We start from the raw sequence: 27,233 nt of genomic DNA on the forward strand, positions 1-27,233 counted from the left end.
CTATTGTTTTACATAATGATAAACTATTAGGCTTTTGATGCAAGCTCCAACGACGTCATTAGATCGCCTATAAATTAGCAAACCACTTGTAAAGCCCTTGTTATGTATAAACCTAAATACAATGTACTATAAACCCAATCTCCCGGTATAAAATATATTTATTACTGGTTTCTGCAGTCAAATTTGCATTTTTACAATGAATTAATAAAAATTGTTTTATTCATTAAAGTTTGAATAAAAAAAACAAAGAAATAAAACAATATAACTAATGCATAAACCGAATTCACGTATGAAAAAAAAATAACATGTACCTAGGTGTCTCAGCTGAGACAGTGTATCTATCGAAAATATAAGTCTAAGCATCCCATAGCAAACGACTGTCATAGGCTGATTTAAGTGATCACTTCACACACGTTGAACATTCATCAATTCTACCCATTTTTGACAATCACACCACTCAAATTCTTGGAAGCTATGCATATATGAACCAATTTTTGAAACATTGTTTTTGAATCACTAGAACTTCACTAGAGACATTAGTGAGAGGAAAAGAAGCTTTTGATTGAGCAGAAACTCTTTTTTTATGATTTATAACATACAAAATAAAATATGAAAAATAACTCCTATAATCGGAGATAATCCAGATTTGTAAACAAGTATTTGGACACACTCAAAATGTTGTAAATTGTTAAGCATGATATTTTTACGTTCCATTACCTTAATGTAATCTCGCATTACAAAAATAACCACAAAGAGACCTGAGCTCATATGTAGACTTATATAAAAGTAAATTATGCTTAAAGTTTACTCAAGCGGAATTAATAATGAGTGATATCCATAGTTAATTGAGTAGAACAAAAAAAAGTTAAAGTGTTATGTATGTACGTTTAAAATAGTAAAGAGCTCTGTTTATACGTTTTATTTATTACATTTTCAACAAATTAAAACAGACAAAGAAGAATATAGATGTTTGGGTATTTACATGGTTTACGACATGTCATAGGCTGATTAAGTGATTACTTTATACATTTCATTATTCTATCCATGATTGATATTCTTATTATTTTTAACATCTCATCAAAGATGAAGAAGAATATGGAAGTCTGGGCATTTACGGGGCTGACGACCGTCATAGGCTGGTTTAAGTGATCACTTTACACACGTGTAACATTCACCAATTCTACCCATTATTGACAACCACACTACTCAAATTCTTAAAAGTTCTATATATATATATATATATATATATATATATATATATATATATATATATATATATATATATATATATATATATATATATATATATATATATATATAGAATAGAATACATGTATCTAGTGAAGTTCTAGTGATTCAAGAACAAGGTTTCTAAATTGGTTCATATATATATATATATATATATATATATATATATATATATATATATATATATATATATATATATATATATATATATATATATATATATGAACCAATTTAGAAACCTTGTTCTTGAATCACTAGAACTTCACTAGATACATGTATTGGTGAGATGGAAAGAAGCTTTTTACTAAGCAGAAACTCTTATATTAGTATGTGAGGTCCGAATCCTGGATTATAATCACACACATGAGAAACGCCAGAAAATACCATGATGAGATGTTAAAAATAATATGAAAATAACTCCTGTAAGTGGAGATAATCCAGATTTTGTGTATTTGTGATAACAAGTATTTGGATACACTCAAAACATTGACATTCTTAATTCAATCTCCTACGAATTCTTAATCTCCTACATATACGAGTATCTTAATCGCATGACACTGTACATGTAAATTTACTAGAACCTCTCTGTTTGTTAAAACTTGTCATGTTTACATTAATTAACTCATAAAACGATATTTTACATATTTTATAAATTAAGTTTTTAAAGCATCATGATATCTCTCAAATTTTTCCCTTACTAATAAATAGTATAAATCAATTTCTTTTTTTGTTATTATGACTAATTTCTTCCTTGATGGTCTATTACATGTCAATATTATACGGTTATAACGTTGCCATGTTATTGTATTGTATATTTTATTTCGTTTTAAGAGATCAATTTAAATAAATCATTATTACTGTACACATACCCGTCTCTTCGTCAGGACAATCACTAACACAGCATGCAAACAATACTACCCTTCACCACCATAGCACCATTTACACACTCAAAACTACACAAAATGTCTAACACATGCGATTTTTGGTCGACACGAAGACCAAAATGCACTATGTAGTTTTGAGTGTGTAAATGGTGCTATGGTGATGAAGGGTAGTATTGTTTGCATGCTGTGTTAGTGATTATCCTGACGAAGAGACGGGTACGTCTCGAAACCGGTAGACGTAAAAATCTCGGTGAGTGGTTATATACTGATTTTATTAACATTTTTGTAAAAAAATAAATAAGTAAAAATGACTAACCACAAAGTAAATGATAACAACGATAATTTTCTTAAGTTACTAATAAATATTATAAAAAATATATAAAAAAACGCATATACGCGGTTATCGTTTTATATAATAAACCTTTTAAAAATTTAGTCAGAGTTTGTATTATATTAATCCAAATTACATTTTAATTTTCTTTACTTTTTCACGGTTCGCTGTCAGTTGGGTGGGCGCCTACAAGCCCTGGTGTTTACTCCACATAGGGGGTAGGTTGATGTTGTGTACGTGCCGTCTATTTGCCCGTCAACCAAGCAACAAACCCTTAAGGCTTAGCCAAACCCAAAACTCATTTAAAGAGGTAGTTAAGATAACTGCTTATTAAATTACGCCATATAACTTATTTCCTAAATATTTCTAGTGGTTTGTTACGTTTCTCCTTTTCAGAGATTCAATTTTATTATATGAATAGCTGTAACCGGCACGCGTTGCTGTGGATCAGTCGGGTTAAGTGGATAACAAATAATATAGAAAGCATATGTTTTAATGCGTTTAATTTCACAATGCTTGTTATGAAAATATTTACGATATATGGAACATAAAGATTATTAACATAGACATCTAAAATAAGCATAAGATATTATTTTTTGACATCTCATCAAAGATGAAGAAGAATATGGAAGTTTGGGCATTTACGGGGCTGACGACCGTCATCGGCTGGTTTAAGTGATCACTTTACACACGTGTAACATTCACCAATTCTACCCATTATTGACAACCACACTACTCAAATTCTCGGAAGTTCTATATATATAAACCAATTTAGAAACCTTGATCTTGAATCACTAGAACTTCACTAGAGACATCTATCGGTGAGATGTAAAGAATAATATGTCAATAAGATGTCAATAATGGGTAGAATTGGTGAATGTTACACGTGTGTAAAGTAATCACTTAAACCAGCCGATGACGGTCGTCAGCCCCGTAAATGCCCAGACTTCCATATTCTTCTTCATCTTTGATGAGATGTCAAAAAATAATATGAAAATAACTCTTGTAATTGGAGATAATCCAGATTTTGTGAACAAGTATTTGGACCCACTCAAAATGTTGTAAGCATAAGATAGCATAACTATCTATCAGATTTAGTGGTGTCTTATATAGAAAATACGAAAATATAAAACAAATAAAATGAACAAATTAACTTTGTGACAAATCTTGATTGATGAAAGATATTTCATTGCATCCATGCTATTGTTTTAAGGGATTATCTTTATTTATAATAATTCGTTAAAAGTTTAAATAATAAAAAAAAGATATTTTCTGGCTATTGATTATAATCCAGGATTCGGACCTCACATACTAATATAAGAGTTTCTGCTCAATAAAAAGCTTCTTTTTATTTCACCAATAGATGTCTCTAGTGAAGTTCTAGTGATTCAAGAACAATGTTTCAAAATTGGTTCATATAAATAGAACTTCCAAGAATTTGAGTAGTGTGGTTGTCAATAATGGGTAGAATTGGTGAATGTTACACGTGTGTAAAGTGATCACTTAAACCAGCCTATGACGGTCGTTTGCTATGGGATGCTTAGACTTATATTTTCGATGGATACATTGTCTCAGCTGAGACACCTACATGTTTTTTTCTCATACGTGAATTCGGTTTATGTGTAAAGTGATCACTTAAACTAGCCTATGACGTTCGTCAGCCCCGTAAATGCTCAGACTTCCATATTCTTCTTCATCTTTGATGAGATGTTAAAAAATAATATGACTTTTACATTTTTATTTGTAAAGATGTTCCTCGCAAACATGTTATTACGACGTTTTATTGTTAGTTCAGATCGTTACCGACAGCAGTAGAGTATGGATGAGTCAACTTGTATCTAGTGAATGGATTCAGTCTTGAAAAGTAAGTGCCATGCTCTCCTGCTGATTGATTTTATCACATTACTGAAGATATAAATCAAGTTGATAAATCAACGAGGATGGATAAGGGTGATTGAATTCTTATCAAATGAATGAAATGCTTTACGATATCCATTTTTCTAAGTGCATATTTGTATATATTATTAAAGGTGTCTTGACTTGAGACGAGAAATCTATATTTTTAATCGAACACCAAGTTTCTTGATAGTTGCTAAATTTTTGTATGCCCACAATCATAGTGAAATTCAATATACTTAAAATATGTGCTGTCTCTTTTCTTTCATTTTCATTTAACTAGACTGAGCCATAGCAGCACCTGCTTGGGTATAGCTAATTTAGGGTTAAAAACAAATACTTTATGGTAATGTTATAAACATATCTCTCACTCCTTTCAAGAACGTCATAAATCAAAAAACTTGATTTTTCAGGAAAACGTTTTTAAAGTTTAAAAATATAATACAATGTATTAAAAATAAATATCAAGCAACTTTTTGAACTTTTTACTGTGCAACGGATCTTTTTAGGTAAAACCTGAAGGTTTTTTCTCCATTTCAAAAATATTTAGGATATTTAAAAAAATAATTAAACTACACATTTTCTTCAAAATGCAAAAACAACACTTTCTGCCCTATAGCGGGTACATATTAAGTTAAAAATGTGCCACTTTTTCTGGGATATAGTACATTCTCTGGGCATTCCGAAAACACGCCCAACTGAAAATTGACGAATTTTGATTTATGACGTTCTTGAAAGGAGTGAGCGATATGTCACGACAAATTATTTTATTTTGTAATGATGAATCACTCAAACAGGTTATGATAGGTCATAAGCCTGGACTTCTATATTCATCTTAATCTATGTTCAGATGTGAAACAAAGTCCTTATTGGAGAAAACACAGATTTGTGCACATTAAATTCTTATGATCATTCAAACTAAGCCACTTAAATCATAAGCATAACATGTTCATATTATTTTCGTTTAATTGGTTTGCTTAGATATTGAAAGAGTAACGTTATCGTATCAAAAGTCATAAACAATATTATCATGATTTCATCAAGTATTACATATAACGCAGATATTCTAGATTTACATATCCGACGAGATGAAGATTTGACGTATACCGCATTAAGATGCTGGAATATTCTTGATGGAGCCCACATACATACTCATTACTTACATCACCCTTAGGAGTTCAATGAATCAGATTACCTATGCTTATATCTTCTCTTCTAATCGAGTATACTTGTATGCTGACATATTCCATGACGGTATTGATCAACCAATTCAATTAATTTATTTTTCTGTTTCATATAATTCACGCGTATCAATTTCATTCCATATAACGTATAATTAAATATATTAAATTACATGATTTCTTCAGCATAATGCTTCATGACATATTATCTTTTGAACACTAAATACAATAGATTTATAATTCCAAATTTGTATATAATTCAAAATATATTATTCAGAAATATAATTCAGACGTCAGTTTTAAATCCCACAAGCATTGAAATAATATTTTAAATTATTTAATCAACTTATCATATTCATAGGTGTATCAACTAGTCGTGGGTGATCGTTTTAAACTTCGATTTAAGTAACGATTTTTTAAAGAAGTCATTTACTAATTCGGTTATGTATTCGATCATTGAAAGCTTATTAAAACAATAAATGCACACATTTGGTTGCGAATTGCGTTTTTCTAGTTCATAAAATACTAGTTATTTAATATTTTCAAAAAATAAGGTTTATATTAATATAAAACTAGAAAAAGTGACAAATATCATCCCAATCGTGAAACTGTAAAAGTATCAGTATTACTAATAACGGTAGTCACACCTCTAGTAGAACCACCGTTCCTGTCAACGATATTTTAAAGGAAATCCGACATCTTTGTGAATAATATATAATATTTTGTTTATTAACGTATCAATTTACTGTTGATGTCAATTTTCATGAAGGATGTTTACATGATATACAGCATTTATTTACGAATTTATCTAATTAAATAATTTGAATACAATATTTTCTTTTCAATAAATTACCTTGATTGATAGTATAATGCTTATATTTTCATAATTATATCGAAGAAATATGAGAGGAAGTTTTGAATATGTTCATTATATAAAGCATAACCAGCATAAGCTAATAAATTTCTTAAAAAACATCAAATAGACATATAAACAAGTTAATTAGTTTATATGATTGATGGATTTTCTTCGTTCCTCATTCTTCTCTTTATCATATATTAACAGATTTGCAAAAAGTAGCGGACGCAACATCCGAAAATCCCAAACTTGAGTCCTGGAGTAGACTGTTTTTTTTCCTCTATGATAAAATGATAACCTATTGTTTTAATCATTTCCACTATAAAAAAATATCATCAAAATATTTTGTATATGAGACAATTTATAAAGCGTCATTTTCGTGAGAAATCACCTCAAGGGCGTTATACGATTTATAGTAATTTACTGAAAATTACAGTAATTTTATTGTTTTAGCTTTTTGAAGAAACAAACAAAAAATAACAATGTTTACATTTACTAAAATAACCGACTAACTAATAATCATGTCACGTTGAGGTAGGCAGGGAGGATAGATCGATAAACAACTGGATCAGGCAAGATTCTTGCCTCCTCCCTATTCGTGTATTAACACATACATGCACCCCTATTGTTACAACATGCATGCAAATTGGGTTGAATCTGAGTACGCCAGTCAAATTTCTTATTGTTAATTTATTATTCTCTTCTTCATTTGTCCTGCTGGGTCACCCCGATGTTGACGATCACTTGGGAGAAACCTTGTCAGTCCTTGGCAGCACGAAACAGTTCTTCCACACCTCTCATCTAAGAATGTTCCGAAGCCAGGAAAGCTGCCTTCTTCCAACCCCTCTACGACCCTCATTCTTCCCTTTTGTGACCAGTTGTAGGATGCCATACTTTTTACCTGTCATTATGTGACCAAAATACGATGTTTTACGGAGCTTAATTGTTGTGAACAATTCTCACTGTGCATTTGTTTTATGCAGTGCTTCAACATGGATACTCTCAACATCCTTCGATGGATCCACATTTCAAAAACCATTTATAACTTTTTTTCAGCAGACGTTTTTTTTATGTTTATACTGATAATATTGTGAAATAATTTTGACATGCTCAATTTGCGCTAGCAATTGAAATAATTCTTGAATAATTAGTACTTTCGATATTAACTTACCTATTCCTAATTTACTTTAAGTTATTATTCATAATTTCAATTCCGAAATAATTCCTAGCATTAATTCTTTTAAAAAATATTTTAAATAATAGACACCACACCCAAGCTGGTAAAGGTCAACCAAAATTATCATTTTCATGAATTTAATAATAATGAATCTTTTCTTAAAATTTATCTTCAAGTTCAGTAATTTTTTGTATCACCTAATCTTGCTTAAGTTAAGTAATTACATAAAAATAACAACTATGGTTTGATTTAATATAATTTGATTGTATAAATATTTGAATAATTGATTTTACCTAAGTGAACTAGATTTGGAGTGTTTGTTAACGCCAGATCATAATGATCTTTTTGGACATAATTATTTAGTGACCGGATCTCAAATTTGAATGAATCTTGTTCACGAATATTAAGTCGTTCAAATATACTGGGTGAATGAGCTGATCCGATGAACGAATATATTTTAAGTAATAAAAAAATAATAAAAATAAACCTTTTTTTTATATTCGAACTGATGTTAAAATTACGTTGTAAAAATAAATGTATAAAAACAGTGTTAAGCGCCAGTCTATAAAAAATCTAATAAGATACCCTTCATGAACAAAAAAACACAAATAATTTTAATTTTTTTTTTTACTAAGATTCACTTTTAAGATTTTTTAAATATCTTAGAATTTTTAAATAAGCAAATATTTCTTCTTTTATTTTTCCTTCAGATGATCACGAATAATAATAACAGTAAATATAAAGTAATTCAACTCGATATGCTCCTCAGCCTCACAAGAATTTTTATTCGTTGCAAGTTTCATGAAAATTCTTGACTGTCTCCACTTTTGTGAATATGAGCGTACTACTTTAAATTATTTTTAGCTACAAAGATTTATTTGTAATCGAAAAATATTTCAATGCTCCCCTGATATCCTATTGATCACTGAAGCGATGGAATTCTATGTCATAAAAATCCAATTTTCATCGATATTGGATGTTAAATATGTATATTGTATGCAAATAGGATTTCACGCTTAGTTTGGTCAAATATTTTCATCGTGTTTTGAATCGCAATAAAAATATCAAGAATTTGTTTTATTTAAAATATTGTGATATTTTGAGTGTGTCCAAATACTAAATAACTAAATAAATAAATACTAAATAACCAAACTGTCCAAATAATTGTAAATAATTTATCTGGTCAAATTATAAGCTTAAATAATAAAAATGAAAATGGTATTTTCTGGCGTTTCTCAAGTGTGTGATTATAATCCAGGATTCGGACCTCACATACTAGTATAAGAGTTTCTACTTAGTAAAAAGCTTCTTTACATCTCACCAATAGATGTCTCTAGTGAAGTTCTAGTGATTCAAGAACAAGGTTTCTAAATTGGTTCATATATATAGAACTTCCAAGAATTTGAGAAGTGTGGTTGTCAATAATGGGCAGAATTGGTGAATGTTACAAGTGTGTAAAGTGATCACTTAAACCAGCCGATGACGGTCGTCAGCCCCGTAAATGCCCAGACTTCCATATTCTTCTTCATCTTTGATGAGATGTTAAAAAATAATAAGATATTGTAAGTTGAGAAGATTATGGTCTGGATATTTACAGGGCTTGCGGTCTATCATAGGCTGGTTAAGGTGATCACAAACGTGTAACATTTACTAGTCTACCCATAATCGTCAGCCATACTATAAGGTAACCCCCTCATTGTAAAAGCATATGCATATTACATACATATAAATTCATTGTATATGTATATATCATGTACCTACTTACAATAATTTTAACAACTTCTTTAATTTTTAATTATTTTGACATATCGAGCTATTATATTTTATCTATCTATACTATATCTTTTATAAAAAGATAAATCAACTGTTTTTCTTGTATGTACATGTGTATTAAAGAAAGTAGGTTTAAAATCCAGTACTTTGTTTATTTTAACGTGGAAACTTCTCCGGTTTTTTCTCTACTTGTAAACCAAATATGTGTAATCTACGTAATGGGAGTTCAATAAATTATGAATAGTCGTATTCCAGTACATATTTCATAAAACTGTCCGACGACACAAGTGTGGTGTAAATTATAGACTTTTTACAACTATAACTTTATATCAACGTTTTCCTGTGACCTGTAACCTTTGTAAAGGTTATCCGTGAATATAGGGAATCATGGGTTTGTAACCGAACTACAAAAAACATTTTTTTAAATAAAGAAAAGTAGCAAAAATACTTGAATGTGAAATTTCTCATAATTTTTTAAAAAGTATTTAAATAAGTTAAGATTTGGTAAGAAAAGGTTAGGTTAGCTTAGGTACCTATGAGGTTAGATTTAATTTGGTCAGTTAAGATTTTTGCAAATATGTGTGTGTGTCAGTAAATAAAAATTGACTTATTAGTTTATCAAATAGTGGCGTTTCTGAGGTTTACAAATAACTTAAAAAACAAAATGAATTGTTGCGTTTTACCGAATAAAAATGAAGGTTAAGTTTGTAAGGAAAAAATCTAAGCCGGGTATTCGATTCGTGAACCTTCCTTTATAATCGAAGCCCTGGTGACCTTTATAATAATGGGGTTGATTAGTGCCACCACAGATGATATTGTATTACTTAATCCAAGTTAAATTTATAATTAAAAAGACACCCTTGTAATTTTTACAATACAAGTTAGTTTCTTTTACTTTTATTATGTTTTATAGAATGTAAACTTGAAATTCAAAATTAATTAAGTTAAATCACTACAAAATATGTGTTTACTATAAATTGCAACAAACATATTATGTTATGAAAATAGCTAAAAACTGAACTTTTAGTTCAGGATATAATACACTTTTAAATCAAATTAAATAATAAATCATTGCAACTAATAGTATTTAAACTATAATTTAAAATAAATGAAAATTTAAGTAAAAAATTTACATATTTACACAATTTTTATTACATTTACGTTTTTTTTAATATATTTCTATAAATACATATATATTATACCCTTGTATTTAATACTTCACAAACATTTTTTACTATTGTTTATGATCACTGATATACAAGGATGTATATTTTTATTGATTTTTTTTCTTCTAAATCCCCCCCCCCTTCCTAATGCACATCAAAACGCAAGTCATAGAATTAAAAATATTTATTCAGTAAACATACTTTTAAAAACATATATATTAATCTTTAAGCCTGTTATATTTACATTTTTGTGTACATATTGATACGTCACAAGTAAATTACAATCAAACGTTGATTCTTCTTCTTTGGTTGGGGAAAATTTATTATAATAAGTTTGTATTAGAGACATCCTCTTGGAGTATATTCTCCCTTAGCCAAAAAAGAAGAGCATCGCCCACTATGTTGCGCAGCTACCAGGCAATCATAAATGCTCGCAGGTGAGAAGGTTGCCACTGGTAATCGGCCATCTCAAATAATGCTAACTTTTCAAATCAGAGACCCGGAGGAGGCGAAGGCGCCGCTCGCTCGCGCCCGCAGTTCCGCGCAGTCCGCCACGCCGAACGGACTGTTCCCGCGCGCCGCGCCATAAATCTTCGAACCCCGCGAAAAGCTTCGAAAGTTTTCCCGGCTTTCGCGCGTCGGCCATATGCGTCGGGTTGTATGTAGGCTCCTCGCCGGCGATAAGGGGCCCGATCGTGCGACTTTATTTTCGGTCAATTAATCTCCGGACGTCGCGTGACGTCTTTATTTCGTCGTGGAGCTTTTCCATATTTGTTGGCGGTACGTACTGTGACAACAATACCAGATGTGTTGAGAATAATGTTTTGAAATTATATTGAAAAAAGGCAAAAAATGTGTTTGGTTAATTAGTCAATTGAATGATGAAAATGTCTTACTACGAGTATACGTGTCAATATTTTTGAACGAATTACAGGACGTCATTGAAACGTTTTGGAAAACAAGGTTTGTTGGATTTACATTTAATTTCAAATGAATGTCAATAACAACTCAAGTAATTTGAATTTGATGTTACGTTGGGTATCATTAATGAGCTCATTAAGAAATATAGAGGTGTATTAGCGAGATGTTTGTTTCTTGAAATGGTAATACCATGATAAGTACTTCTCCCACACACGAAATTTTAGGGGGAAATAATTCTCATCGTGAATTTAATATGCAGCTTAATTTTCCGTACGAGAAATCAACAGGTTATTCCGATTATCGTGTAAACCGCAAGTATTCTACTCTATCAAATGTGTTGGAATTCGGAAACAGAATATTTGTACAGAAGTGTACTGCAAAATAATTGATACACGAAGCAATAATTCACCACATACAACCCAAAAATCTCACAAAAAAGGCGTATTTTAGATATGATAATATTTTTAGTGTTGTTTTGTTGTTTTCAACTATGAGTGTCTATACATATATATATAAATATATATATATATATATATATATATATATATATATATATATATATATATATATATATATATATATATATATATATATATATATATATATATATATATATATATATATATATATATATATATATATATATATATATATATATATATATATATATATATATATATATATATATATATATATATATATATATATATATATATATATATATATATATATATATATATATATATATATATATGTATATGTATAAATATAAAATTCTTGACAATTGTTACTTTTTAACCCCTTCCATAAAATATATATTTTTCCTGCAGCGCATGTTTGATTATCGTACTTACATAAACATTGAAATAAATATGCAGCCTTATTAAAGCATGATCCAAAATAAAAACAAAACAACGACCTCGACTTGCACTTACATATGTTCCAAAAACGCAATGTGTATTTGTAACAGTTTTCGTGCTTTATGTCATAACTGTTTTTTTTATTTTATAAAATTTGATGACTTTCGACGCCGTCATATAAATAACCGTCAAAATATACCGTCAAATTTGGTTAAAATCCGCTATTTTATCGTTGAGGCGTTGATAATTAGATTTATTTTTTGCACTCACATTTCTTGGTTAAACAGCATTTTATAAAATAAAATAACCACTTTAAAAGTTTTTCCACTTTTATGGTATTTAACCAGTGACCGGTTTTTGTCGTTACCGATATCACTTACACCGTTCACTGATGAAATTAAATAAATTGGAAAAAAAAAACTCTATAGTTGTTTATTTATTATTTTCGTTGATAAATTGCGTTGATAGCATGCTTCTTGACAGATGGTGTCACTTTGCATTCATAATGTTTTTATTTTTAATTATTTTTAATATTTTCATTTCTTCATAAGCATTGCGAAATTGAAAAGTATTAAAAATCTTCGCTTTCTATTTATTTCTTTACCACTAAATCAAACTGAGCCACAGTAACGTGTCGCCAAGTACAGCTTAAAATTAAAAACGTTACAATAAAAAAAAAACTTTGATTGAAGAATGCAGTTATAAATATCCATTTTTTTCTTAGAATTCTATCTAAACATACAAACATTTTAACAATAAAAATATTTTAAAAAAACATGCGACAAAAAAGATTTAAAATAAAAGACCTAATAATTCATGACATTATGTTTTTAATCGTACTTACAAAAATATACCTACATATGTAAAAAAATATGCATTCCTTATTTTTTATTTATTTAAAAGTGTTGATCAAAGTCCATACAAAGAGTGCGTTAAAGAAAAACCAATATGGCGACAACACATAATTTTTAGAAGGACTTGTTAAACTTAAAGTGTCGTTTTTTCTAGTTTTTTTAAAGCAAAACGAGTATTTGGAGCCGAATATTATAAAACAAATGTTTTAGTATTTTTAACTCGTAACATGTAATTTGAGAATAAAAGTAAAACATAGTAAAAACGTGTGACTAAACTTCTGAACACGTTGTTCACGAAGAGATATTGGTACATACAATAAAATACTGTTTCACGATGTAAATACCCGTTTAGTTTATTTTCGTGTGATAATTTACAAAAAAGCTATCCATAAAATCATTGAAAAATTAATCAATATACATATTTGATGATAATAGAGGGAAAAATGCTAAACATATATACACATATGTCCCTTAGGGATCGAAAAATTCATGTTCGGATAAGAGAAAATATCAAGGTAAGATATGGCTTACAGAATCGTGGAACAAAATTGGAACTGGGCAGGTCATGTGGCTCGTGTGTCTGGAGAAAGATGGACAAAAAACGTGCTTGACTGGAGGCTTAAAACAGGACGAAGAAGCGTGGGTAGGCCCCAGAAAATATGGTCAGATGACATTAAAAAAAAGGGGGAGCCTGCACTGGAAGAGAGTCGCGTCCAACAGACAACTAGGGAAGTCCAAGAAGGAGGCCTTTGTTCAATACTGGACACAAGAAGAAGGCTAAAGTAAGGAACACATATCGCTCACTCCTTTCAAAACGCCATAAATCCAGAAACTTGATTTTTCAAGAGAATGTTTTCAAAGTTTAAAAATATAATACAATGGATTAAAAATAAATATCAAGCCACTTTTTGAACTTTATACTGTGCAACAGATCTTTTTAGGTAAAACTTGAAGGTTTTTTCTCCATTTGAAAAATATTTAGTAAATTGAAAAAAATAATTAAATAATATCTTTTCTTCAAAATGCAAAAACAACACTTTCTGCCCAGTAGCGGGTAAATATTAAGTTAAAAATATGCCTCTTTTGCTAGGATATAGTATATTTTTGGGTATTACGAAAACATGTACAACTGAAAATTGTCAATTTTTTATTTATAACGTTCTTGAAAGGAGTGTGTGATATTTGAACATCAAAATTGTCAATGCCCAAATATCCACTTGCTTGAACAACCATTTTTCTATTTAAAAAAAATACATTACTCGAAGTTGGAGAATTAGGACAAAACGTGACTGCCAAATTTGGACGTGACAAAAACAAAGGCAAAACATTACATTCAGTTTTGTTCCGTTCGAAATTCATGATAATAGCTTTTTTCGAGAACGAAAACGAAAACTTTTCTAAGCACGAAAATAAGCTTTTCCGTTTTTCTATATTATATTCCTGATGTCCGCCTCCGCAGTGTAATGGTCAGCATGCTTGGCTACCGCACCGGGTTCGATTCCCAGGTAGGGGGTCAAATAAATATACCAAGTGATTTTTTCTCTCTAAAATTTATTCAGTATTATCCTGGACGGGTATCAGAGGCGGAGGGCTGATCACCTTTCCTTCATGTATTAACGATTAAGATAACACTGCATTTATATGATGCAATGCCCTATGCATGCACCATTGGGTGCGGATGAGGGCTTAAAGAATATCCCTGATGTACATGAGTACTGATATTTAAATTAAATTCGATGTTTTTTTTTAAATTTATAATCTGCTCATTACCTTTTTTTACTTTTATTTTTAAAGGTTCCAATTGTCAATCATCCTCAACATGATACTCTGTGAAAAAAACGGACAAATAAAACTGAAATCTATTCATATAACAATAAACGTAAATGCTCGCTTGTTCAAAATCTTAATACTCTAAAGTTCACCTGTGATGGATGTTTTCACCTTTTACGTGATTTTTTTTCATGGCAGCGCCATCTGTTGAAAGTAACATCAACAAAATGAAATGGAATACTTCTTGACAGCTGCTGTCGCTTAGCTTTTTTAATGTTTTGAAATGCAATGTTGTTCGTAATATAAAATTTTTAATATTTTCACTATTTTACAAAAAAAATAATCATTTAAAAATCAAAAATTTTCTTTCTAAGCCCTTAAACCATACTGTTTGCAAAATCCAACCAAACCAAGGATTACATTTACATACTGGAAAACGCCTGAAAACATGATGTTCATTTTTTTATGCAGCTTATAATTTGATCAGTTATTTTAATACACAACATTTTGAGTGTGTCCTAATGCTTGTTCACAAATCTGGGTTTTCTCCCCTTTTTAGTTTTTTTTTTACAAAAAAGTTAATAGTTAAAAAAGTGTAGAAATAACTCCTAATTCTGAAAAACCCAGATTTCTACGCACTCAAAAGGTTCTTTCATATCATATAAAAAAATCTTATTTGACAATAAATTTATGTTTATTTTAATTGCTTGATTTAACTTTGACAATAAATTTAATTAATAAATTAAAATAACGTAACATAATTTTATTTTGCGGTCTCTAAGATCTTTCAAATAAATAAAACAATAAACAAAATAAAATAAAATTAATGTAATTCGGCGTACCCGCAGCTTATCAATTCAATTGACTCTTAACACATCTGACAATAAAACTGTTGTATACACGAATGAATATAAAAATCATTCAACAGAGAAAATGATGACTTTGTAATACACCTAAATTATTTTATGATATATCGTAGTCGTGTGGGAGAAAATGTCCATCTAACAAAATGTAAAATGTTCAGGAGGGCCATTTAAGTCACTTTTGCTTGGCAAGAAATTGAACATCAATGCAGTTAGTTATTTTCAACAAGTCAATATATTATACTTTTAAGTTTAAAATCCTTTGGGATTTTTTTCAAGGTAATATTAAGCTAGTGAGATATCAAATACTCAGTGATCACGGTTTTGTAAAAAAATGCACTTGGTCACTTTCCCCTGTATGACTACGATATACATACCATAAAGAAAAATAAAGACTGTGTACGTAAGTACATCATATTCAAATAAAATTTGTCAACATTTTGACAGCTGTTGATAGTATTTTTAGACGACACACATATACAGGTATTTTTACGGTACATAAGTGCGTATTTACGTACTTAAATAATCAACATCCGTTGCTTTTAATAAAAAACGTTTTCTGTTCCCAAATAGCAAGATTATGTGTAAAAATGTTCCCTAAAGAACTTAATTAGATGTATGTTGTCATGTGCTTTCGTTCATTCTAAGAATAAAACCTTAATGTCCCTTATTTAACTATTTTATTAATATTTGTATACACATGCATATGTATATATATATATATATATATATATATATATATATATATATATATATATATATATATATATATATATATATATATATATATATATATATATATATATATATATATATATATATATATATATATATATATATATATATATATATATATATATATATATATATATATATATATATATATATATATATATATATATATATATATATATATATATATATATATATATATATATATATATATATATATATATATATATATATATATATATATATATATATATATATATATATATATATATATATATATATATATATATATATATATATATATAGGTTGTAATACGATCTCTCAGACGATTGCGCGGCAAAACGATGTTTAATAGATGTTCGAATAGTGAAATAAGGAAAGAATGCGTGGCTGAGATGAGCATTGTCGATTTAATTAAGAATAAGATTTTTAGGTTAATGTAGTTAGAAATTGAAGAAGAGGGGGCTAAGAAAATCTAATTTTCAAACACTTGAAAGTGGTCGCGTCAGGAGACGGAATAATGAAAAGTATGTATGAAAAGATGAAAAAAAGTGAAAATATTAGTGTGGCGTTCTATTCTCTCCGCCTACCCTTCAGATAACCAGCGTTATAAAACCAGCGGTACTAGTCCAGGATAACATTTAATAAAATATAAAGTAAAAAAACTTATACTTTTATTCTGACTCCCTAAGAAATCACTAACCGCTATACTATGGAGTTGTAAAAATAGATGGAATATGGTAATAGGAAGAAAAAACAATGTGTTTTTGTCAAAGGTTATTAGTATTTTTTGATTATTAAAAAAAACATTTGGATTAAACAAATAAATAAACACCATCCTCGCATTATGCGCCCACGAAAACGGAATATAGATTTTTTTTATTTTACGCCAGTATTGAAGTAACTCTAGAATTTCTAAAGGAAAATGGAAAAGGTTTTGATTATTTTAATACTTTTGAAAAATATATTCACAAGGTATTAAATATCTGCCTTTGATCCGATATTATGTTCAATGATTAAAATGATGCGAGGTTCCACAGAACAAACACGATGAATCAATACCCTTTGTTTATTCAACATTCATTATTTACAAGTTACTATTTAAATTTACAAATTACAATTTAAATATACAGATTACAATTTGAATTTACAAGTTTCAATTTTTATGCATACAAATACATTTTGAGTACGTTTCACAGCTCTAAAAATTTGTTTTGTTATCGGTCACTCACATTAAATAGGCAATTTATAGACAAATTTATACTACCAGACTATTTTATTGTACTTACAAAATTTATTCACGCATTGAACCCGGAAAATGACAGTAAACTTCAATAGTGAGTAGTCTAATCTATGGGAAATGAATTCATTTACTTACTGTTTATTTTAGTTTAACAAAATTATCGATTTTCTCTAACGCTTTGCCTCTTCATACATTTTGTCATTGGAAGCATTTCAAATAAAATTAAATAAAGTTTAATTAGATTAAATGGCTGAGTAAAGAACGGTAAAACAAATTGGTGACGCGAATGCACTTGGAAAAAGCAGCAGAAGAAGACCGAGAAAAACTTGGCACTATCCGGTGTGTTAAATATTTAAAAGCGGTCAGTTAAGGAGTCGAAATAATCGACAAGCATGTATGAGGAGATACATGAACGTGGAAGATGCGAAGAATGTTTGCAAAGACAGAGTGGTGTGGCGTTCTATTCTCTCTGCCTACTCCTGCGGGGAAGCGGTGTTATGGTGAGTTAGTTAGTTAGCTAGTTTGATTTTGATCTGATAAGTTACGATTTCAAAATTTATTAATCTATAAAGTGAATTTTTTTATGAAATAATATCTCAAAGGATATTTTGTTTGTGTATTAAATATGTACATAAATAAAGCGTTATTTAGTGAAGACTTCAAGCTGAGAATTTCTAAGAAATCTTATTTTCTTTGATATCAATAAGCTTACTAATCTAAATAAATATTTGTAAAGTATATTATGTCATAATTAAAATTTTCATCATTGGGACAGAAACTTTCCTTTTCCAAACTTCAAGATTCAAATTTATGTTTTTGAAAAATCAGTAAACGTTTAAAACAAATAACGTTTGACGTTATTATGATCCAGATTAAATTCAAATTTAAGGGAAGTATTCATTTAATCTAAGATTAAAACAAATAAAAGTGAGAAATTATATCAGAAGTCGTTAAATTGTAACAAAAATTGATATCTTGTAATTGAAAAATTCGGATTTATCGCTATGGCATAATTTAAAGATTTTTTGAAATATTTAAACAATCTTTTGTTGTTGAATACATATTTTTATATTTTTAAAAAACAAATCACTTAAATTTATTTTATCCCCCCTAGGAATCGAACCCGGGATCTCCAGAACGGTAGCCAAGCGTGCTGACCATTACACTACAGAGGCGAACATTTTTTTTGTTTATATTTTTTTTAGTTATAAAAAAATATTTCTGACTACCTGTTGCATCCACAGTTTAGTCACGTGGGAATAAAAATATTTTTTTATTTGACATTGTTGGAAGGAGTGAGCGATATATAAGTAACAATATTTTTTTTATTTTATTCATTTTCTAGACATTTTAACTTTACAGTCTTAAAATTAATTACGCTGTTCTCTCCAATAGAGAGACTAAGCTCTTGTGCTTGGAGAGGGACTTATAATTATTATTTATTGTTTATGTTAGTGGTTGTTATAATTTTTTTAATTTTTTTATTTTTGGGTTTTTTTTATTCTTCATTTTATTCATCCTTTATATAACTGTTTCATTTGTGTGAGACATCTGTAATAACGGATTTTGTGTTATTTTGCTTTGCAAGTCTCAATTCGAATTGAATTTATATTCCTTCGGACACAAAATGACTGGTAGTTCCGCTTACAACATATTTATGACATGAAAGGGACTTTCCATAATATTACTGCCATATATCCTTTCAGGGATTCTATTCAAACGCATACTTGTATCCGACTAACGACACACCTTTACATTTACTTACTAATAGTGAATACGAATGACGCCTTAAAAGGTACTATAGACCGTATGGAAACGCCCCCTGCATTAAGACAGACCGAAATACAAAAAATATTATTTTAAATTAAATAAAAGTACCTTTTAAACAAAACCCTAATTAGAATCTTTATAACCCTTTAATATCAAAGACCTTTAAAAATATTTAGACCTTATAATTTTAGAAATATTAGAAATTTTAGAAAGTCCAGGAATTTACAGGGCTTACGACCTGTCATGGGCTGATTTAAGTACCTAGTATCACTTTGTATACGTGTAACGTTCACTATTCTACCCTCGATTGACAACCACATAACTCAAATTTCGGAAGTCAAATTTATGTTTCAATTGAAAACATATTGTGCTTGCTTTTTCTTTAACATCATCTGTGTTTGAGTATAGCAAGTTAATATTTTTTTTATTAGGAGAGACTTTCACGAAATATGTGCACAAGATGTACATAAAAGTAGCCTGCGCAAGTTGAACAATGATATCATTTTATATAAATATTTAAATATTAATAAGGAACACGGAAATTCGGAAAATATCCTGTTAATTTTATGGGGAAGACAGCGAAGACGATTCTGGAATGCCCATGTCGGATATATGCCCATGCCCAAAATATACTCGAATTGCTCTTCAAGAGAACCACCGGAAGACCACCAAAGCGATGGAGTGACAGCTGGCAGCCCACATCACAAGAGACAGATAACGGAATTACAGATCCTAGGATCTGTAAGGAAGAAGAAGAATAAAAAGTACACGAATAACCTGGAATGATTTTTAATAAGTTTATTACAATACTATTATAGGTCATGGAATGCAGTTTACACAAATTAGAGTATAAAGGAGAAATCAAAAGTCTTCAACCGATGAAATAAATAGTACGATCCTTTTATGTACTCGATTTTTCAACGTAACTTCTTTTATTACCAGATTTAATTACAGTAATAAAAGAGTTAATTTAAAGCGTTTAAAAAGGTTCAATATTTACATATTTTCAAACAACCCTTTTTATTATAGTAGTTCTTAGCCCACTCTATCTTTACCTAGAGAGGAACTTAGTATATATGACCGTTTGGACAGGTTGATATCATTACTCACCGCATTGAAACCTTTTTGCGTCGCTAAAATTAAATACATTATATTATACTCCATTAGGACTTTTAGAGCGTACACAAAATAGGGATACAACGTAATTCGGGTTGCCTTTTCATATACTAAAAAAATATATGTAATATTTGATCTCGTCTGCTTTTTCTGGGGTACATTTGATGTATAGTTTCATATATTTGAAAGACTTTTTTTCAATACATATGAAGCAAAGAGTAAAAAAGGAAATAGCTTTTTACGTAAAATATATATTTTTTAAAATACGATTTATTTTTTTAGAACGTCTCTAGTAACTAAAAAAGTTAAATATAATCTAAAATTATATTAAAAAGTAAGTATTTTAACTATCTTACGCGTCAAACGGAACTTTTGTCAAGCTTTTGAATCGCTTTTATGTATTCGATATCTGAGCTGACGTAAAATTATGTTCGGGGTTTACATCCACGTAGGTTTTCATCTGCCTGTTTCAAGTCGGATAATTAAACGAATTTCACGTTTCAATTAACTACGTTTATCGGATATTATTAGAACATATTATGTACGTTATAAACGTTACATATTGTACATGAATATATGATTTTCTAGATATTTCGTTTCATTTATCCACGAATACGTTTGCCAGCTCTTTTGATGTAAAATATCATAAATACCAATATCATGAGAATCGTTTTGTTTTGGTAAATCTGTTTTACTAAACATACACATGATCTGAAAAAAAAACCGTACACTTGAGTATAAAAATCACGTTTCTTAAAGTATACCTACGATTTTTTAGATAAATTATTTTGACTGGATTTACTTGAACAAAACAAAAAATAACTTACTAGGATTTATAATGAATTATACATAAAAAAATAAAATTGTCAGACCTTGTATTTATGTAAAAATGACCAGTTGTGAGAACTAAACATTTTCTCAAAACTATTGTTGTAAACAATAATAAACTCTAAAGTGGTCCTACATAAGTGTTTATTTTTATACATAAATCATCACTTTATTCCACAAAATCAATGGCAAATCAATAAATGAGGCGTTCATGATGTTTTGGTATAAGGTTGATATACTCGCATGTATTATATGTATTTCCTGAATGTTCCTCATGTAACGTACAACAAGGATGATTGCTATCCGCCATTTACTCGTACGTTTCTGCCTCCATATGTTCTGTTAATCTCTAATCAAATATGTTAAACTTCCCTACTAAATCTCGTCGTGTAAGTACCTACCTCTCTGAAATTTAAATACTGCTCATGGCAAATTCACGTACCCATTATTAAACACCTCGGTATTACTCAACGTTGAATTATTCAGGTCTGAAAGACTAGATTAAACAGATTATGAGATAAATTGTCTACAGAGATTTCATCTAAAATATAACCACATTGAAATAATTATTATTTTGAGCAGGTGTATTTACTTAAAGACACAAATTGAGATAGAAAATTTCAAATAATAATAATGATTCTCAATAAGTATTTATTGGTTCGAAAAGTACTTATCTAAACAAAAATCAACGGATTATGCATTAGTCTGAAATATTGCAATAATTATTGCTTAAGAGTTAGGGCGATTGTCCACTACCCGGAATTTGACCGTCCGGCAGTCCGGTATTGAAAAATGAAAGCGACAACGACAGTTTAGCGTGATCGAATTTACGCGCAACGTGTTCACGCACCGATCCGAAAAAAGATGGACAAAATCACAAGCCAATCCAAGCTAATCGTCGTTTTAAAACGCTAACTGACGTGCCGGACGGTAAAATTCTGTGTAATTCCGTGTAGTAGCCTTTAAGAAGTGACATATTCCAGATATCGATATGGTCCGCGAAATCTTTGCCGAGGTTTTGCATTCGGTGTGTAGGAAATATTGAATCCAGACACTATCCAGCTGTTATTACAATAAAATATATGACGGCTTCTCTTATTTCTGGTTATGGTGTAAACACTTATCATTTGTAATAACAAGGGCAGTCTGAAATATTCGTTAAAATTTTATATTTGGTTAATCAGATCAAATAGTTAAATAATTACTGTTATAATTTGACATACCTAATATGCTGGGCATCTCTCTAAAACATATATTTGTTGTTGTTTTCATGTTATTTATATTTTAATCTTATCTTTTTTAATGGATTTTTTTTTATTGAAATATTTTTTTAATAAAAAAACTTTCAAAGCATTGCACTTAGCCGGAGTAAATAGTTATTATTAAAAAGGGTATTTTATTTTGGTTTATCAAAGAGTAACATTAAATTACAGCTTTTAAAACAAAGAAAAAACGTTTTTAAATCCTTGAACTTTCGCTTTATTAAACGAAAGCTCACTTTTTCTCATAATTTAGAAGATTTTTTTTTTAATTTTTAAATATGTAAACTGATGGAAATTTTATTAAGTACTACTAAGCTTTCTTTAGGGTGGAGTTTCTTAAGCACATGACCCAAGACCTCCACAATTAACTTAACGTGATGATTTTTCGTAGATGCATAAGATTAGGTCAATGTATTAATATTCTGGTTGGATGTTTCTAAACATGATAAAATTTTAACAGGTTTTTTATTAATCCTCGCATACTTCGCCAATACTTTACTGTTTTATTAAGAGATTGATTACTCAATCTACAAAATATGGCATTAAAATAGTGTAATTAAAAATAAATAATATTTTTTAAAAATTATAAAAAAACTGAATTCACCAACTAACCATCACGCGTCTTCTCCGCAGGGTAAGGCAGAGACAAGAATGGCGAAGATTGCTTGCAAACAATCTTCACGTCTTCCATATTCATTCATTCTTTCTCATAAATACCCACCAATCATTCTGACTCCTGACTACTTTCAAGTATTTAAAATACTTGCTTGTGCCATGATTTTCTCGGTCTTCCTCTGTTGACACTTCCAACCACGTCAGATTCATAAGTTTATTTTACTATTCTTTCTTCACTCATTCGATTCACATGCCCAAACCATCTCAACATACACACACATTTTGATGACCTCTTAGCATATATAAATAAAAATATGGAAGTATGGGTATTTACAGGGCTGTATTTACCTGTCATAGGCTGGTAAAGTTATCACTTTACACACGTGTAACAATCACCGTTCTACCCATGATTGACAACCACAAAGCTAAAAAAATTCCTACTCCTAGATATATCATTAATTTTATGACACAGTACATATGAGTTCACAACAGATATCTTTTTTTGACTGAGAAAACTTATATTTATATATATATATATATATATATATATATATATATATATATATATATATATATATATATATATATATATATATATATATATATATATATATATATATATATATATAAATATATATATATATTTATATATATATATATATATATATATATATATATATATATATATATATATATATATATATATATATATATATATATATATATATATATATATATATATATATATATATATATATAAATATATATATATATATATATATATATATATATATATATATATATATATATATATATATATATATATATATATATATATATATATATTATATATATATTTATATATATATATATATATATATATATATATATATATATATATATATATATATATATATATATTATATATATATATATATATATATATATATATATATATATATATATATATATAAATATATATAAATATATATATATATATATATATATATATATATATATATATATATATATATATATACATATATATATATATATATATATATATATATATATATATATACATATATATATATATATATATATATATATATATATATATATATATATATATATATATATATAATAATCATAATTTAAAGTAATTCGGATAACCAATCATTTATAAGTACATTATTATAACGCCTAGAAATAATTCGTATTCATTATCAAAATAAGGTGTCCTCGAGACATCGGCAGCCCTTTTGTATCGAAACTACGATACAACCTCGAGTGTTAAATGTTTAACATTTTCTTGGCAACCTTCTTATCAAGTTACATACTAAAGCGAAATACGATAGTAACATTATCGTAATAAACCTCGTTAGTTTACTAGTCAAACTCACGCTAACTACTCGCACGAGAATTATTATTCGTCGGTGGATGTAAGTCACTCAATACACTGGCTGACAAAAGTCCCTCATTACTTTCAGGATAAACTCACTATACAGGGTGGCGCAAAATTAATCACCCCATCGGAATATGCTATAATTTTTGCAAATAGCGTTTTACGTCAATCACATTTGATGTTTGTAAACTAGGCATCTGTAGTATGCAGATGAATTAATAAAACGGGCAAAAATGTTTTTCAACACTGGTAGCAGCCACTTGCGAATATCATATTTTCCACTTAACGAAAAAAGTTTAAGTCTTCATTAAAAGCTGTCCGCGTTTCCAGATCTGATACAGAAGCATCTAGGCTTATTAACAGACCCTCTCTTGCAAAGCAATTTTTTTAAACTAAGTCGCAAAATTTATTGAAATTGTTTAACAAAATTTAATCTCGATTTTACTGCGATTTACATTTAAAAGCTTTCAATATCCCTGTCGCTGCCAATCTAAATAATTACAAGTTTGTAAATCCACTACCAATTGTTTTAGAAGTACCCCAGTGTAATAAGATAAAAGAGATAAGAAGTTAGTTAAAAATGTAAAGGTCTAAATATAGATTTCCGTTACTTAAAATACATTTTTTTAGTAAAAAGTGGTTTAAATACAAAAAAAAAATGTGGACCTTCCAAAATTTGTTTATATACTGCAGCTGTTTAGTTAACAAGTGTCAAATATGATTGACGAACGACACCATTTGCAAAAATTACAACATCTTCCGATAGGGTTAATAATTTTGCGCTGCCCTGTACAAGCGCGATAATCCGATCTTCAATAGGTAATTCAACCCCTCTAGAAGACTGGGTTGATTTTTTTTAATCTGAAATGTGTGAAGTGGTTTGCTAGGTGAACTAAGCAGTTATTTATTAATTGTCGGAAGAAAGGATTTCAAACCGCAATATGGGACCCGACAATCCCACGGGAGTATGCTGGATCCCAGAAAAAATAGTGTAGTGATACAGAAGTTTAACTAACAAAAAAAACTAACTAACCCTAACTCCGTATCTCAGTAGAGGTAAACAGAGAGAATAGAACGCCACACTAGTCTGTCTTTGCAAACAATGTTCGCCTTATCCATATTCAAGCATTTCCTCGTATATACCCGACAATTATTTCGACTCCTGACCTGACAAACCACTTTAAAGTATTTGAAATATTAAAAAAAAAAACATTCAGAAATTTACGTTATTAAATTTACAAATAAGTGTCCCCACTAAGTTTTTTGTGCCTAGGGCACATTTTACTTTACAGTAATCGTTTGATAAACTATTGGATTGTTACTTCTGTATCATAAATCATGCTTTCATTGATGATATTAATACTGTAATTTAGCGTCTAACCTAAAAAAGAACATTTAAAAACGTGTTATTTAGTCTGGGTTACATGGCTTATGAAATGTCATAGGCTCCTTAAATACTTTACACATGCCTAAAATTCACTATTCTGCCTTTTAATTGACAACCACTATTTTTTTTAATTTTATTTGAAATTCATATGTTGAGATAACTCCTGCGCAGATATACCTATATTTGTGAACTAGAATTTGGACACACCAAAAATGTAGTGAATCTTTTTTTTCACTTAGTTCTTTTCATTTTATATTTTTACGTTTTACTTCATTTGGATTCAGAATATATAACTACAGGTTAATATTTTTACATTTATTAATGCAAGACAGTCTTTTTTACATTTTGAATGTCATCTCTGTCCAGCATTTTAAATACCAGTAAAAAACCTTCTCCTATCTCTGTCCAGCATTTTAAATACCAGTAAAATACCAGTAAAAAACCTTCTCCTATCTTGACATACATACATTATATTGACTCCGAAATTCTGTTGATAAGAGTCCTATGTAAATGTTTGGATTTATTTTATATTTTATCCGCTTATTTATGCAAAGTAAAAAAAAAGCAATTAATCTTTTTGTGGTTGTTTTGAAATAAACTAAAAATGTACATATATTTTCTTTGTAACCGTAGCAATACTAATTTTACAAATGAAAAATCGTTGATTGGTTTTCTTAAACGGAAATCTACAAAGAACATGCTGCTCCAATTAATATTCAATAAAACGTTACACAATCTTTGATGTGAAATAAAAATCCCACTCGTGAACAATTCCTACAAATTCCAACACTATTCCAAGGCAAATATGGTTCATTAGGGAAATGAACAAGGTATTTGAACTGAGTTTCGCGTCCGCAGTGATTTATATTTGTCTTTAAATCTCCATCCAAGATTTGTTTTACTTTCTGTTCTACTGACATCAATTTAAACTGTACTTCGAAAGGGGAATTAAATTTTTGCACTAAAATAATTTAACGAGTTCAAATAATTGAATTTTTAATGAAATTCACCTCGCTCAATTGTTTTTAATTATATTTAATAACGGTTCATAACATTAGAATCAGCCTCTTACGATTTTTATCTACTATGGTCTT

At 28.9% G+C, this 27,233-nt stretch overlaps 1 protein-coding gene across 3 annotated transcripts in view; it reads left to right on the forward strand.

The window, feature by feature from the left end:
- Nucleotides 1-27,233, forward strand: part of LOC148305716 (dual specificity calcium/calmodulin-dependent 3',5'-cyclic nucleotide phosphodiesterase 1A-like) — a 356,882-nt gene that overhangs the window by 104,009 nt on the left and 225,640 nt on the right. For 2 of the 3 annotated variants that reach the window (XM_088266281.1, XM_088266282.1), the window contains exon 1: nucleotides 11,074-11,475. The exons of the other annotated variant lie outside the window; for it this stretch is intronic. The gene's annotated coding sequence lies outside the window, so the exon portion shown is untranslated. Of the gene's footprint in view, nucleotides 1-11,073; nucleotides 11,476-27,233 lie in introns of those variants that run through there. 3 annotated transcript variants of the gene reach the window in all.

Source organism: Brachycentrus maculatus, unplaced genomic scaffold (genome assembly GCF_059751285.1).
Source record: "Brachycentrus maculatus isolate JH-2025_06_01 unplaced genomic scaffold, ASM5975128v1 h1tg000263l, whole genome shotgun sequence".
NCBI lineage: Eukaryota > Metazoa > Arthropoda > Insecta > Trichoptera > Brachycentridae > Brachycentrus > Brachycentrus maculatus.